Genomic DNA, 16,964 nt, shown 5'->3' on the forward strand with positions numbered 1-16,964 from the left:
CATTTGTGACCCCCTCGCGTGGGTCGCGGTCAAACCACCCCCCCCCCCACCAAAATAAGCAGCTTCCAGGTACACGGCCGAGCTGACCTAGGAGTTCTGACAACAACCACGCTTTGAGTGCTGCATTTACTGTATCTCAGCGCCAGAAACCACATTCTGGATTGGCCTTGGTCAGCCCATTGGCCTTGGGCAAACATGGAACCAATGAGATGGGGAACATGGAGTCAAGTGGCAGCAATATTGTAAGTGCACAAGTCAGGCTAGGTGAACTGCAGAAAAAGAAAAGTTGGATTTTTCTTTTTTTTTTTTTTTTTGCTTAAGTATAATAAATAGTATAGAGAGGAAATTAAAGAAAACAAATTATGTTAGTTTCCTGCTGGGACACCATTTCTTTTTGTTTTCATGTAAAAATATTTTAGATTATTGTAGTTATAATGAAAACTCCGCGCTGGGTTTTTTGACTGTAAATGTGCCTCCTTATTGTAAGAATTAAATAAAAGCAGTATTTACAAGTTTCCTATTTCAGGTTGTTTTTGCATTTCTTCATCATTTTCCCCGTGAAAGACTTGATCTAATGGTCAGATGACTGACTTAAGAGTCTGCAGTAGTCTTCAGTATCAACAAAAAGAATTACCACAGATTTAAGATGCTATTCAAGTAGGAATCTGTATTCTCTAGATGAATGTTTAAACTTACTAATTGTTTAATATCTCCTGAAGAAATTTAGCTTTGTTTAGAACTACGTACAGAAAAGTTGAGCTCAGGGAGAGAAACTTATTGACTACTATCATTTCTCTTCCCTCAGATGTATTTAATTGTATTTGTAAGCATAATTATTTCAACAAGGGCTTTTTAGCATTTGCATAGGACAGCTGGAACCCACTTTGTGCTTTTTCAACTCCTGTGCACCAAGTATTATAAATATTTCTTAGTCTCTAGACCAAGAAATATAGAAAGCGACTTCTATATAGACTAGAAGCCTAGTCATGGAATTGGTTCTCATTTATCCTAAGGCAACCTTATGCTTATAGACCTGACCTAAGGTTTCTTTATATCACCCAAAGCATCCAGTGCTCAGATAAACAAGAATTGGCCATATCTCCATCTAGCAGTTATGAAAATTCCCTAACTGGTCTCTCCAGAAATGGAGATGATGGAAGGGGAAAAAGAGATGCTTCTCAGAGCAGGAAGCCTAGACCATATCCTTTCAACTGTCTCTTGATAAGTGTAACTAGCTAGTTTGGGTGCAAACACCTTTGCTGCTGCTGCTTGCAAGCTGATCTCCACAGCTGCCACCCTCAAAGACAACAAGAGGCCAAGTTGCCTTTCAGGCCACTCAATGCAGGTTACCACAGAACCACGCGCTGACGAGGGCCCTTCCATTAGCAGTATTAGCTGTAAGCACATCTTGATGCCTCAGCAAACTTGCTATGCCAAGATAACCACCTTGATTTGGGAGCATTTCCATATGCCAAGCAGAACAGCGCCTATGTGCCCAAAAATTAGAACCCAGAAGACAAGAACTCTTTTCTGACCGTAGTAGAGGAGCACCAATTCTGACCTTGCTTCCTTTTAAATGGCTTATCAGCTAAAATGCCGGTGCAAACATGCCAGTATGACACAAAGGACAGACAATATCAGCAGTCCCTACAATTATGTTTTCCTCAGGTGATGTTTTCCATTGTGCTCAGAAATCATTTTGCGTTTAAGTACTACTAATTATACATATATTCGTATAGCTTAAAAGGTTTTGGCAACATTATTGTACAACCACTGGAAAACAAAAAGAGCTACTACAAGAAACCTCCATTCAGGCTAGTTAAGAACACATAGCCCTTCTGCTGTTGATGTTTTTAGCATATAAAATGACTGTAGTCCCATTATTAAACTGATCATATACTTTTGCATACAGTGGGTGTGTTTCAGTGGGAATATATGGATAAGCAGCAACCTTAAACTGGTTTTGAATAAAGGAGTGGGGAACTAGTATGCTGCTTATAGACCTTTCCATTAAATCAATCAAGTGATTGCAAATCCACAAATTGTTTTCTAAAACAAACAACCAACAGAAATACCATTTCCCCCCTCCCCTTAGGTATTTGTAGCATCTCAACAAATAAGAAAAGTGGGGAAACCAAACAAACAACACACCACACACACAAAAGTAACAAGAAACTAGGATCATGCAACATGGGTTTGTGAGTCCACAGATACCCCCTCTTGTTGTTGAGAATACGAGCACCATAAGCAACAAGCATATAAAGCAGATGATAAAGTGAAACCACATCCAAAGCCATCTCTCCCTAAGTAATTTGGTTCATTTTGGGAAAGTCACACACACACAAAAATATCTTTAAATAAGCAATGTTTGCAGAACTAACATTTTCAAGCACTAACACGGAAACATCCTATGCTGCAGTCTGTGCCAGAGCCCACACTGCTGCTCTGGCTTCCCAGCAGCCTAGCTGAATATCTTCAGAGGAAGAAAACCAAGCCATTTTGATCCAACAGATACTTCTGCCTCACTTCCCTACCCCCAAACGAGAAACCTCGTACAAAGCTTGCAGTTCCTGTTTAAACTTCAGCTGATGCTGCTTCTGCGTTACGCACCACGTCAGCAGTTGGCTCTGAAGTCAGCGCTGTGAGGAAGCGTGCCCACACGTGCAAGGGCTTCAGGCTGCACAGCTTCCCGAGTAGCTCTCATTAGAGGAATAATGAGCAGAGGACATTGGAAGGGCAGGACTGTTACCTCAGAAACCATACAGAAGCAATAGAAACAAGACTTTTGAGGGTCCTGCTTTATTTTTTCAAACCTCAGTACTCCCATTTAAAGCAATGCCCTGTTTCCTAACCCTCATTAGGGAGCTGCATTTCCCTTCCATCTGCTTTAAGGTTTAAAAAAAGAAGTCCCTCTACAGCACCTTGCAGTAACTCAAAGCTGCCTAAGTGGCTTTTCTAGAGACAGAAATCAACCTCATTCTTGCCCAATCTGCTCAGGCTGAATGCACCAGACAGAGCATCCAAGCTCTACAACAAGGCTGTGCCCCTGCGTAGGTAAACATGAAGCATGTAGCAAAGGCCACAGAACTGCAGGACAGTATTTCTAGAACTTACCCGTCGCTTTATCCACGCTACCGTAAATAAGGTAACAATCTATTAAAGACAGAGGTTTTATTGCTAGTGTGTACGACACATACTTTAAGACAGAGATTAGATTACACCTGATTTTTCTGAGCTCAGAGTAGCACAGAAAATACAAATGACTTTTTGCTTAAAACATAAACCACAGGAAACCACAGCTCATCTACTATTTCTGGTTGCACTGTTGCTTACCTTTCCAGAAAGGAGTTGACTTTCCCATTAGATCAAATTCTGGTAGGACTCCTAACAACTGAAACCATTACAAAATAGAGGAGAAAGAGGGCAAACAATATAACAAAACCGAGATGAGCTGTTATTAGAGTGAGCCTTAATCTTCTCTGGCCTATCACAGACTGCATGATCATCCCCACCAGCTGCTCTCAGACTCCTTCTAAGTTAATTGTAAAGCAGCAATCATCTTCCCTTTGAACTCTGGGCATGAGGAAGCCTTTGCTTAACGGGATTCAATAGGAACAGAAGGTTGGGTACATTTAATATCTTCACCTGGCACCCCATCACCTTGTAATTTACATCTTCGTATTTCCACACTGGACCATAAACAACATTAAACAAACTGCATAGACAAATGGAAATTTGTATCTTGGTCAAGTTTTAAGCAGCCTGCCATAGTCTTTCAGAGGCTTCATAAGCAGTTCCATTTGCTCTCTCACAAAATCCTCATAATGAAATCACTACCTTGGATGTGCTGCTTCCCACAGTTCTGCCTGACCTGTCCCTCCACTCACTGGGGTGGGCTCAGAACATGGACACCTCGGGCTCTTGTGAAGCCTTAGAAATGAGATTAGCCCAGGTGGGATAGTCAAGAGTGATACTGATAACCTGTCTTTACCAATGAATGCTGCTTTTGTAGGCATTTAACTTTTTAGACAAAGTTTAACAAAACAACATTCCCAAGAATATTCCATATAAACCAAGATGGTCTCTCTAAATGATTCATGAACAAGAACAAACACTACAAATAAAATGAGCACAGTTACTGTGGGTCTTTTTAAAGCAAGATGAACCTTGCATTACTATTCTCTGAAATTGAGAAAGTGATGCAAATGTTCTTTTAATATTTTGTTCCTGCAGAACATAGAGAGTATCTTTTACTGGTGTTATAAAGCTAGGAACTGTTCGAAATGTTTATTCTCTCACCTGTTTGCACTCCATAGCAACCTATCTTCTGGACTGGGTCTGAACTGTTATCAAGAGGTTAGGACAGCAGGAGTCACAGCTTTCCCACTGCTAACGATATTAGCAGCTGACACATTCAGCAGTTCTTGCTCTGGTTTGAGTGTCACTGATGCCATTAGCTGCTGCCAGTGAAGCACGGCTATGACCTCTGATCTGCAGGGCTGGACAAGTACTGTAGTTCCTCTGTAAGAAATTAAGGACGTGCATGTTTCAGATGTACTGCTACTGCCAGAAGCCTAGAGAAACTGTTGCTAGCCAAGGATGAAATTGATTTTATCGGCCTTACCTACAGTCTGTTGTGGGTCCTGATTAAAAAAAAAAAAAAAAAAGGAAGGAAAAAAAACAGTGAAACTTTTAAACATTGACATTATTTCCTCAAGAATATGCACAATGAATATTAAACAGACCCCTGGAGCACCTTGTGTCTCTGCCCAGAACCAATTGTTTTTTTCTTCATTATGTTCACTGATTTTTCTTCTGCTAATGTTGAGTTTAACTTGACACTTGCAGAGGATTTTTATGTAGACAGATGGCAAAACGCGACATGAAAGAATGACTTCCAAAGGCACAGAGGGCATTAGCCATCCGCCCACCATCACTGAAAATCAACCACTCTGCTTTCCTCAGGCCTCTAAAATACTGTGCTAGAATTGTTCCTACACAGGCAAAAGAACCAGAGCTATGTGCAATACCCCAAAGCCAGAATTTGAACTGGGTGCTATTCTTTACTAGAGCAGAGGTAATTCTCTGGACAGGCCAGAAAGCAAACGATTTCCTCTCCTAGAAGCTTTCACTTGAAATTTTCAGTTCCTACTGACAACAAAAGTTACAGGGACACTCCTACCTCTTCCAAGCTGCACCTACCCTTGCATGACGGTGTTGTAGTGAGAGCGTTTGGGACCCCAACATGCCCACAAAATCCATCTCCACATCTGCCACCCGAGTGGGAGGCTCCAGCGAGCTGGCCGGGCTCCTCCGCAGCCTTGGCCGAGAGCAGCTTGCCGGGGGTCACGCAGTCCCAGCGAAAGGAGCTGCCTCCTCGCCGTGCCCAGCGGCCGAGGACGGTGACCAGACGGCGCGTGGCCGCTCGCTCGGGGCCATGTGTTGCCTTTTGCCACGAGAAGCTGCTGTGCGGCGGTCGCTCCGTGTGCAGGTGCAGAGCAGGGTGCCTGAGGCCTACGGGCTGAGGCCTTGTAACCACGCGGCAGCCTCGCCGAAGCCGTCCTGGCACCCGCGTGGCAAGCGCTGCGAGCGCATCTGCTTCTTAAGGGACACAGAAGGGCCCGCAGCAACGCAAGCAGCTACACTAGCTACCTGCCTGGGGTCTCCACAGATACTGACGTATTGATGGGTTGCTCTGGGAATATGCTTACAGCCATTCTTTGTGTTCACACTGTCTTTAAGGATCTGCTCAAACACTTTGGTTTTGTGCTGCTGGTCACAAGATTGATCTTTCTCTTGTGTATTTTGCCAGTTTTGTTAACATCCCTAGTAGGGCAGAAGCCATCCTGCCCTCCTTCCGTCTTCTATTTTAACATTAAAAAAAAAAAAATCCTTTCTCTAAGTACTATCCTGAGGGTATTGTAGCTGACAGCTCAGCTGCTCCTCCTGGAAATTAATGGCCATGCTGGGCTCAGGCACCATCCATGCTCAGAGTGAGTCCAGTGCTGGAACTCAGCGTCAGGGACAGCGCGGCCAGGTCCTGTTTAGCTCTGAGGCGCTGTAATCGGCTGCTGCTGAGTCCAGGTGTGACTCTGCACTTAACTGTACTTGACTCTGTTGCTTAATTGCTGAGCTTCCCTGGAGACTGTCCACAGAGAGGCAACGACTTCATGGACACACAGTGTGATCCCAAATTCTCAGAACTTCTTTTTGATTGCTGAGTGGCTGAGCCCTGGCATCAGAAGACACACAGGGACATGGTGTTACCACAGGGGCTGGGGTGCAAGTCTCAGCTCTGTCATTGCCTGGATGACCAGAATATCCAGGGAAAGATGCCTGTGTAGCAGTAGAGACCCTTATGTCACATGGGCCAGTGATTTAAGTGGTGGATCTAGCAAATGCACGTTGAGACATAGTGGTTTGGATCCATTCCTGAAAACAGCATGTAGATGGTTAGCTAGCTGTGCAAATTGTGTTGTTGCTGCAGTTATTAGCTCTCTAATTATCTGCTTTGGAACATTATCGCTGGACCTGCCCGTCTGCCTCTCCTACCTGCTGTGGGCAGAGGAGAAGAGAGAAACCGAATCCCATGTATGCTGATCCTTCCAGGAAATACAATTTTGAGGCTTATGGTCTTATGGGGATGCTGACCAGCTGTTTGTTTATTATTTCTCTGGAAATCTTTGTCTTGTTTCCAATAAAACACTTTCTATCATAGCTTCTCTACATTTCCCTAAGACCAGGGTACTGTTTTTCATTTGTATTCTCTGTTTCCCAGCCAAACATTGCATTACAACCAAAAAAAAGCTTGCAAGAATGTTAGCAGCATGTTGGGGTGGAAAATAAACATTCTAGGGTTATTTCAAGTATTTCCAAAGCAAGCAATACGCCCTCAACAAGGTCGGAATTAAAGTTCAATTGAAAAGGAACACAAACACATTAAGAGACAACAAAAATAAGTGTTTTTTTTTTCACAAAGTGCCTGCACTGCAGCATGGGGGAGCCTTTGCTTAAAACATCACAGAAGCTGGTGGCCTGTGTCACAGTGTGGTGCTCCATGATGCAGCACTTCTGCATGCAGGTATCCACTGCTGCCCTATGTGTCATATGTGCCACTCAGCCACTTGTCTTCTTTGTGTCTTTGGTCAAGTATGTTTAATACAGATACTAAAACAAACAAACAAGAAATGGATGTTTTTCACAGAGATAATCACAACCGTCCTCTTAGTGGAGAGTATGTGTGCAGAGAGTATCAGCTATTTTAAAGACAAAACACCATACATGCAGACAATGTAAGGAGAATTGCTTCCTAAACTGCACTAGGACATTTTTTTTATGTTGCACTACATTATTTTGGAAGCCCTATTGCCTATTCCTCACCCACAACTTTGCTATAATTGGATAGATTAGAGCAGATCCTAAAGGTGTAATGTTTTCCTATGTTTATGAAAGCTATTAAACCAACATAGTATGAAAATACACAGTAACATGTGCTAGGCTTACATAAAATAATTGTTAACATAGTTATAATCATAGCAATGTCAGTATGGAATCTTACTCAAAACAGCTCAAATATCTTCTGAAGGCTCATTACACATTTTAAAGCTGTTACTTCACCACTTCCAGTTGCTTAAAAACATTAAGGTGTTCCCTGCATCCCGGCTGAAGTGCAAAATCCAGATCCACAGCAGATCCTGGCTTTAGGGGCAGTTGTCGTGTGCTCGCGCACCACGTCGTGGCGCTGCGTGATTGTCCTAGCGCCAGAACACGGCGCCAGCGAAGCCGAACTGCGAGCTCAGCCAAGAGGCTTCATAAAAACACTATCAGCAACGGGCTCTGATGGCAATCTCAGGTAACCAGGGGATGGGATGCTCTCCAGTTGCATTTGCAATTGTATCTACATGTCCTGGTCCCTTCTCAAAGCTTTTTGGGCAATTTGAGCACCCATAGCAGACAATAAATTCACTATACAACAGTTAAGCTCCAGGAACTTCTGCTAAAGTTTTGTAACTGGCTTCAAAAAACCTGAAACCTGTTGTTGCTCTAGTTATAATAAAGGCAACCGCTTATTCAACCCCCCTCTCCTCCAATACACTCTGAAGTTGTGTTTATATTTACATGGTTCCATACATTACTTACCACAAAGGTAAAAAAAAAACAACATTTGTCAAGGGAACAGCAGTCAATGCAGAAGATCCTATTTATTTACAATTGGATTCCCATTCACCATTTTTATAAGGTCTCCGATACATTCAAGATAAGCCTGTCAGAGCTTTACAACCAGAACCTTATTTCTGAAAGCTACAGCAACAAGCAGGTGTGAAAAGGAAAACTAAAACCTTAACACAAAACTAAAGTAGTAGGTCCGCACATTATCACCAACAACTTTTTCTTTACATTAAAATGCACTGGGATGAAATGAGCACATCTGCTTTATATCAGCTGTCATTGTGGTAACATCTTCACATGCAAAATGTCTGTGAAGTCATAGTCTTGTACTGCACAGATAGCAAGTGTTTTATTGCTCACTAAGCGGCTTTGACTGTGCTATTATTGAACACAGACCTACTGACACAGATCCTACCTATTTATAGGTCATGGGATTTTTGTCTGTAGCCTGTCCATGCCACTGGCTATACAAGAGAGGGTAGAAATGGCCAAATGAAAGTATTTCTTTTGCAGAAGCTTCTTGGGAGGCACAAGACAGGCAGAGTTTTTTTCCTCAGTTGTGCTTCAGGCCCCCATGCAGGCAGCATATCTTGCACTGGGGACTAGAAGAGGCAGGGTGGAAGAGGAGATGAAATGCACAGCTCAATGCTTTTCATTGCTTTCCATGAGCTCCAAGGAGACCAGGGGAAACAAAATGGATATTGGAGGCTGTTCTGACTTATGTTGGTAATCTAGCAAGGACCAGGTGGCCCTTGAATGTCTTACCCCAAAATATCACTTACAACAAGCTTTATCCTTATTTTTCCCCTGAGCACTCAATTGGGGAACAGAGTCGAAGCTAGTCTTTCAAATCAGCCACACTAAAACTATATGGAAGTGAGAACACCAGCTTGTCGTTCAGACATGTGAAACACCAAATGTCTCACAGTCCCCGTCTGATTTTTAGGCAGTATTATTTCTTCCTTTGTGATCTTTATCCCAACTCTGCAGTATGTGAATCTGACTTTGACTGAGGGATCTGCTAAGATTTCAGGCTAGAATAAAAGGTATTTTCCTGCCAAAAGTCAATCAATGATAAAAACACTGTTACCTTACAACTGAAGTCAAAACAATTACATAGAATTAGCCATCTTGCGGTAAATTTCTAGCCACAATACTAGCTCATTCTGCAAAGAAACAAGTTAGTGTTTGGGCACTTCTGTTTCAACCTTTGCTATTTGGAAATAGCCTGGCTGGGTTTTACGTTTAGCTGAGCTATTAAGAATTATGTTTTGTTAGTTTTTCTTCCTCTATGAGAGTTTTCCTTTGCTCGTGGCCTTACATTTCAGGCTAAGAGCTTACCGCAAGTTATAAGCAAACTCGTGCCTTGAAACACACAGGAAAAATAACTGTGTTACAACATACAAATCTATATTGAAAAGAACAATAAGCATTTAAATGCAGTGATATATAAATAACCATTAAGAATTAGAGCTTAAAACAGAACATCACCTGAAGTTCTTGTATGTTAAATGTAGATACTCCAGCGTTATAGCAGAAAACAGTCACTAAGTGATCTCACAGATCCTGCTTCCTCTTTGCCTTATTTATTCAATCCACAGATAGAAATGAGTCCACAAATGCTAACAGTTTGAAAATATGGAAGTCATATGTAATTTTTAATTTGTTGGTTGCCCTGATCCCTTTCCTAAAAGCAGGACTGCATATACCTCTCAAACAAGGCTGGCTTAAGTGATAAGATACGAAAGGAGTTGAATGTTCTTTGAATTTCTTTAGAGCTCTTGGGTGGCTTGTACAATTACCCTGTGTGGCCACTGTGTCTGTAACTTTCCCCAGGGAAGAAGGAGGGAAATTTCATGGAGTTCCTCTGTAATGAGTCTGTGCACGTGCTTGAATACATTCAAGGTTTTCTGCTGTAGACTTACCTTTCTATAGTGCTCTCTTTGCATCTTAGTAATCTATTGGCCCCATCAACCTGTTGGCAAGCTTCCTGCTTCTGATGTATTTGAAAAAAAAGGTTTTATCATCAGGTTTTATGCCCTAACTCCTCAGAGTCTTTTCTGGCCAGCTTTGTTATGGCCTCACATTTAACTTGCCCAAAGGTTTATGATCTCTTCAGTGTTCTTCGCTTGGACTTCCACTTGCTGAAGGATGTCTTTTTACTTCTAATAACCTCCTTTAGTTTGCTTTTAACTCTACTGGCTTCTTTCCCCATCCTCACTTCTTTTAGGACTTGAGGAGTATTGGAACACATATGTCTTGAAAGTTATTTTCATGCATGCATACATGCCCAAACTTATTTTCTTTTTCTTTTTTTTTTAAATAAAAAAGAAGTTTGAAACTGTAAAGCATGCCCACAATGAAGCAGAAACCAAAAGTTCAAAGTAACTTCCTTCCCTCCTAGACTCACCCTAAAGTCTTCATAGTTTTCTTAGTTGAAAATAGAAATATCTGAAAAGATTATGGAGAATACCTTTCATGTGAGGAACCCCATGAGGCAGAAAGATTGAGGTATGAGATTAAGTTCTTCAACATGCAAAACGTCTACTTGCAGTTCTAAAAGGTTTAATCAGATCTTATGAAGTAAGTTAAAATAATTTAACTTGAAAGTGTACTGAAATGCCCAGGAAAAAAATTCTGTAAGACTGATAATGCAAGAAGCTCCAAAGTGAATAATTTTCAAAGCATGTGCATGGAGCTGTCAAAGAGCATGCCCTTAAAACAGTGGCTGAGTGGGTATGTGTGATTTAGTAAATCAGCCAAGCACTGACCTTTCATCTTTGGAGTCCTGTTTTATACCTTACTTAAGGCGTTAATTATAAATGTCTAGGGTATCAGTTCTTCACTAATTAAGTCTCCACATTTACATGAAGTGTGAATCCAGATCATAACCAACAGTTCTTCTAGCACAGAAGGCCTCAACTAACTGGGAGAGAAGCAAAACCACCTCAGGCTGCAGAGGAGTCAGTGGAAGGACAGCTCGCACTGGAAGACTTACAAATATTTATGCACTGTGGAAGGTGTAACATTTAACCTTTTCACTCAGCATCTCTCTCTGCAAGGTGAGGATCCGGATCTAAGCAGGGAATCTCAAAATTACTACTCCATGTATCACGATATACAACTTCCAGGATTTGGTGTGTATTTATTCTGCAGCCTTTTTTTTGGTAGAGCACTTTATCTCATATAGATTCATATGGTGGCTATACCTGTATTATTAACTAAGCTAATCACTTTAAAGCCAGCATATATATCTATATTTTTCTCCTGTGACTGCAGCAAGGCATTCCTATAGCCTCACGGTATGCATAGTCTTGATAGGTGTGCCTTCACTATGCAGTGCTGTTAAAATCCTGACTTAAGGAATGCTATCCACTGAAACTTTGCTGATAAGAAGAAAAAGAAGCTAAAAGAACAATAATAAAAGAAATATAATAATAATAAGAAAGAGAACAGAGATACAGGAAGAACTAAGTACCAAAAGGAGTAACATGTCTTGGGAGGAGATAAATCAAAAGTAGCAGTCATTTCAAGGGCAATTAGATTGAACAGAAAACTTCAAAACTTGGATTCTTCTCCTAAAGTATATTAAATGGAGAAACACTGGCAAGCACAGATATTTATTTCACTGCACTATACAAAGCACTCACTAATTAAGAATAAATAAATCAAAGCTTAGTTTGCTGTGCGCATCCTGGTCATGTTACCTGTATAACTCAATTTTTAAAGATTTTTGGTATCTTCCAGTGATGAATTCATACATTATAAAGCCTCAGAGGATTTTTTTTAAAAAAAAGACAAGTAACTTCCTAAGTTACCATTGTTCTTTTTAACTAACTACAGCATGAACATTCTTCGTATGATTAGCACCGCATGTGAGTGAAAGATATAATTACATAATGGAGACTCATAAAGTTAAAGGAGTTTCTACATGTATAATTTATGCAATCTGTTTGTTATTGAGAAAAATATAAAATGCACACATATTACTGCAAAAATATTATTAACCACTCTAACAACCTATAAATATCACACGATCTAGCAGTTTTATTTAAGATTTTTCTATCTTAATTATTTTGTGCATAGTCAAGTTTAAATCAAGATTACAGTCAACTCAGGCATTAAAAGCCGTACATACTTGGGTCAATCCAGAAGGTAATTTGTGTCTATTTTCTAAAAGGGTGTAACACAATAGCATTCAGGAGTTAAAATATTGTAGGTCAGGGATGGCTGTGCAATGTATCTAAGTTTTTCCCCTAAATATATAGAGCATTTCTCAGATAGTACAATCTTTGCCAGCAAAATCCATGAATTTGGACTGTAAGTCCAGGTGAATGTCAGTCTTGGGTTTAAAATTTTCACTCCACCTTCACTTCTGCTGAACCTTTTGCACTAGGTAAAGTGTAGTTAAATAACTGACTTGAAGAGAAAGCAGTGCTACTGACTGAAACTGTATGAGTAATTTCATCACAAAGACTCTTTCCTGCCTATAGCTGCAGAAGAATTACTCTTCTAACAGAGGGTAAAACAACTTCTCCGCTAATTGAGCAAAACCAAATGTGTTTTAGAGGCATCTGTTTATAATTATCAAAAGCCTGCCTTCACAACAAGTGAGAGTGTAACAAAAATGAGCATACCTGTGAATTCCAGTCACTTTTTTTTTTTTTTTTAACAGAAACAAGTTGGTCCATTATGCAAGTGCAATGCAGAGAAAAGGCAAAGGGTTTGCCACCGAGATCCTGGCTTGAATTCATCGGATAAACTTGCAGAAATTTGTTTCACTAAAAGACAATTATTATTAGAACACCATAAAACATACATTTGTCATTTCACTCTCAAGAGCATTGTAAAAAGCCTGGAAATGTGAATAAGCTTAAAACTGGGATCCAAATAGATAGTATCTCTTTCTCTGATTCATTTAAAACTCATGATTTGGGGGTTTATTTCCTAGTTTCTGGTGTGTAGTATATGAGTTGGGAACACTTGAGAACATCAGTGTTGCTATTTTTATCTCATATTTTCCAGTCAAGGGTAACCAAAACACAGCACTCTATCTCATTCCTTCTCGTTGATGTAAGCCCCATACACATGCACAGAGGATGAATGCATGGAACTTTTCACAGTGGCAAGGAAAGAGGTGCGGCGCTCTATGGCTCTATGGCTCCCGTGGACCTCGAGTGCTTTAGAGACATGATCTGAACTGTTGATATCCTTAGGAGGATTCTGCACATAAAACCAAAAGTTCCTGCTGTATTGTTAATTTACAAAGCTGAAGTGAATCTCTCATATCTTTGAAATATGCTCAAGGTGCACTGGCAAGATAATTTAAACGCGAAATACTTTAGCACTTCTTAATGGAGCAAGTATGCCTCACCTCTGGAAAGTGATATCCTGGACTCGCTCTGCTCAACATACAAGCTTCAAGAGAACAAACTGCTTTTGTTTTGGACATAAGCAGCAATCTTCCATACAGAATCAAGTGCCTCAAGGATCAGGAATCCATGGCTCTTGTTGTTCACCACAGCCCAAGCGCAGCTCAAGTGGGCTACCTAATATGACAGCACCCGTGTCACAGCGGCGCTGCCCCTGCGCTAGCCCACGTAGCTATCGAAAAGATGATACAAATCTTACTATATCCAAGTATAGTAAGACTCTATTGCTTCATGTCCTGAGCCTTAGTGTGAAGAGTCTGCTAGTCAGTTTGTTAGGAACTCAGAAGACATCACAAAATGAGTGGGAAAAAAGGAAGGAAATAAAGGAAGGAAATAGAATATTTGATTTTTATCACTTAATCTGGATTTTAGAGATTTCTAGTGTCACTTTCTCACCCTATACATGGAAAACAAGTAGGAGCCACCCTTAATAAAAGCTTCATGCAAGCAAGTGGGTAATCAAAAAATAAGTCTTTTTTTTTTCCTGGGAAGGAAATTGAAATGTCACTCACCAAAATAAAACATTTCAAATAAATAGTTTATAAAGGCCATCAAAAAAAACATGAACAAAAATCCCACAAGCTTCACCAACATTTCTTCCTCTTTGTTTTGAGCCCCCGTATCTGCCTGTTTTGTTCAGGTACCATGTGGCAGGCAGAGCAGCACAATAATACAGGGAGTTCTGTAGTAGTGGCAGCTTAAATAAGAGCCATCTTTGTGTAAATAGTTTGACAGTCATTTCAACTGCTCTGCTTCTGATGGGTATAGACATCTGATGGCCTTATTTCCATATGAGAACAGCATGTATTTTAATAGCCACATCATTTTTTGCCAGCAGGCTATGAATATTCAATAAAAGTATTTCCTACAATATTTCTTCTTCTGGTCTTTTTCTTTTCTTTCAAATAAAAAAGAAATGTGGAGGATAATTCACAGCTGCTTGTTCTACATTCCAATTATATTTTTTTCCTGTTTTGCATAATATTACAGCTATCCGATGATCACATGAAATCCTATCTGGGCATTTCTTTCTTTAAGCAAATAATATTATATTTACCCTGGGATACTTTTTCATAGTTATTTTTCAGGTCCTAAAGCTCTTTTGAGGGAATAATAGCAAATCTGGGCCATATTTGCCACATTTCTGCAAGATCTGCCTCTTCCACGTTTACAGAGAGCAAAGGCACTTTAAGATCCCACAGCCTGGCTAGCGTATCTTGTCTATCTGACCTAAAAGTCTCAGTGTTGCAAGGTCCATATTTCACTGCTTTTGTTCTGCTCTAAATGTTCCCTCCTAAGGACACCAGTGAAGTTCAGACAGAAGCAATCACCATTTTTGCTTTTCTTCTTAACAGCTTCCCAGGTCACTTTCCTCGTCTTCAGAGGATGTTTTCCTCATCCCACATGCAAGCCTTTGCTGTGGGTAACTGAAAGGGAAAAAAAAAATCCCCCTGCTTCCTCATTACCAAGTGCTCTCACATCGTATCTCTACTACATGGTTCTTGTGTTTAAAAAGTATAGATACGTATCATAAAATCTGGAAATTCATTGCAGCAGTAGCAGAACAAACTTCTTCATCAGGTGAACTTCTTCATCTGAGAGGAAAAGAAGGAGAAAAAAGTCTGTTTCATAATGTATAAGAGATTATGTAAATTGTCCCTCCCTAGCGCCATAGGAGGAAGCATCATTATAAAATTGCTTAGAACATTACTTTGATTTCTTTATCAGAAATGTAATCAGAGAATTATACTTAGGCAATGAGAACAATTGTTTTACCTCTGCCATGACAACCAAATGTATAAATAGATTGGGACACCAATCTAGCACCCTCCATGAAAAACAAATATTTAGGAAGGTCTGGAATGATTCCTATAGAAGACAAGGGGACTCTTACTGATTATTTTAATGAAAGTTAGATCAAGTTCAAGGACTGAGGGAAGAAAAGATTTTGTTCCTGTAAGCACTTGGGCTGCCACTATTCTGAACTCCATTACTCCGTTATAAAGTTTTTTTTTCTTTTTCCCAAGGGTTTTATAGGAACTCATATTTATATAGGTGTTATACAATTATGCTATGGGGAAATGATGAATTACAAAATAAATTGCATTCCTAACAAATTATAATTACTGCCCAAGAGAGTGAACACCAAGAAACTGTTTCCTCTGTCGGTTGTGGGAACCAGGCGTGTGCTGTGCACCTGATTAGGAAAAAAAAATTCCCCAAATGAAAAAAAAATTCAGCAACCAGATTCATACCAATGTGCTTGGGATTTTATAGTTCTATGCAGATGTCAAACAGGAGATTGGGATAGGAGGGATCAGTGTCTGGTAATTATGGTTACATTAGCTGACATACAGGAAATTTGAAATTAGAAACTCGCTGCAAATCCAGAGACCAGAAGTCCACCTTCTGTGCACCAAAAGTAATTCCCTTCGCTTCCATGCTACAGCTCCAAACACACACACATGTAAAGGGCAGGATTTGACCTCTTCAAATCTTGCTCTTTCCTCAATGCTATAGCAAGAGCTTCAAAGAGGTAGTATTGCCGCCTCAGAGTGTTAAGAAAATTAATTAATTATATCTATACATATATATATATAAAACAAGCCTCAATGTTCCTGAGATAGTCTAAAAAAATAGAAAACTTTAAAATAATAAATGCGTAGTACTCTTTATTTGCCCTCCCCTTTCACAGTGTGCAAAGTTCACATATTTCAGATTTTTCTTTCAAGTCGCAAGGGCAAAAATATGTTTCTTTTCCAAGAAAAACTGAGCTTCTCAGGTGGAAAACAGATTGTAATCCATGCTGTAAGATTCATAGAGCTTTAGGAATCAGCAGTGCTGAGGCGACAGACTTCAGCGAGACGGGAGGAAGAGGTGGCTGGCTAGCCAGGCCATGAGGGGGCTGAGGCTTCCTAGGAATCAGATGAAACTTAGTTGGAGGCAAGAGGCCTGGGCTCCTCAGCTGTGCCCAGGATCCCTCGTGGGGCCTACCCGCCTCTGTGGGGTGCTGAGCCTCCGCCTGGTCCCACTTTCTCTGCAGAAAGGGGAGTGCAGAGTCATGACATGGGGACTCCTTCCTGCTGGGGACCATGGGCTTGCAGCACAGCCTGGTCATGGAAAAGGGGAGCCCAGGGCTCAGTACAGACTATTGCTGCTTAAATGAGACGCGCATGAGCCACGATGTTACGGATCAAGTGAGCACATCTGGTTCTGCTTCCTCGCCAAAGTGGAGCATCTTTAGGCTTAAGGCATGGTCCTCAGAGATGTCCTCAATCTTTCTCTTACAGTTTATAATTTTGCTCTGAATCATGAGGTCACTCAGTCAGCCTGTCTGTCTCTTCCTTGTCCCAGCCAATTTCC

This window comes from Tinamus guttatus, unplaced genomic scaffold, assembly GCF_059628265.1.
Source record: "Tinamus guttatus ecotype Peru unplaced genomic scaffold, ASM5962826v1 Tinamus_guttatus_pri_ptg000035l, whole genome shotgun sequence".
NCBI classification, from domain to species: Eukaryota; Metazoa; Chordata; class Aves; order Tinamiformes; family Tinamidae; genus Tinamus; species Tinamus guttatus.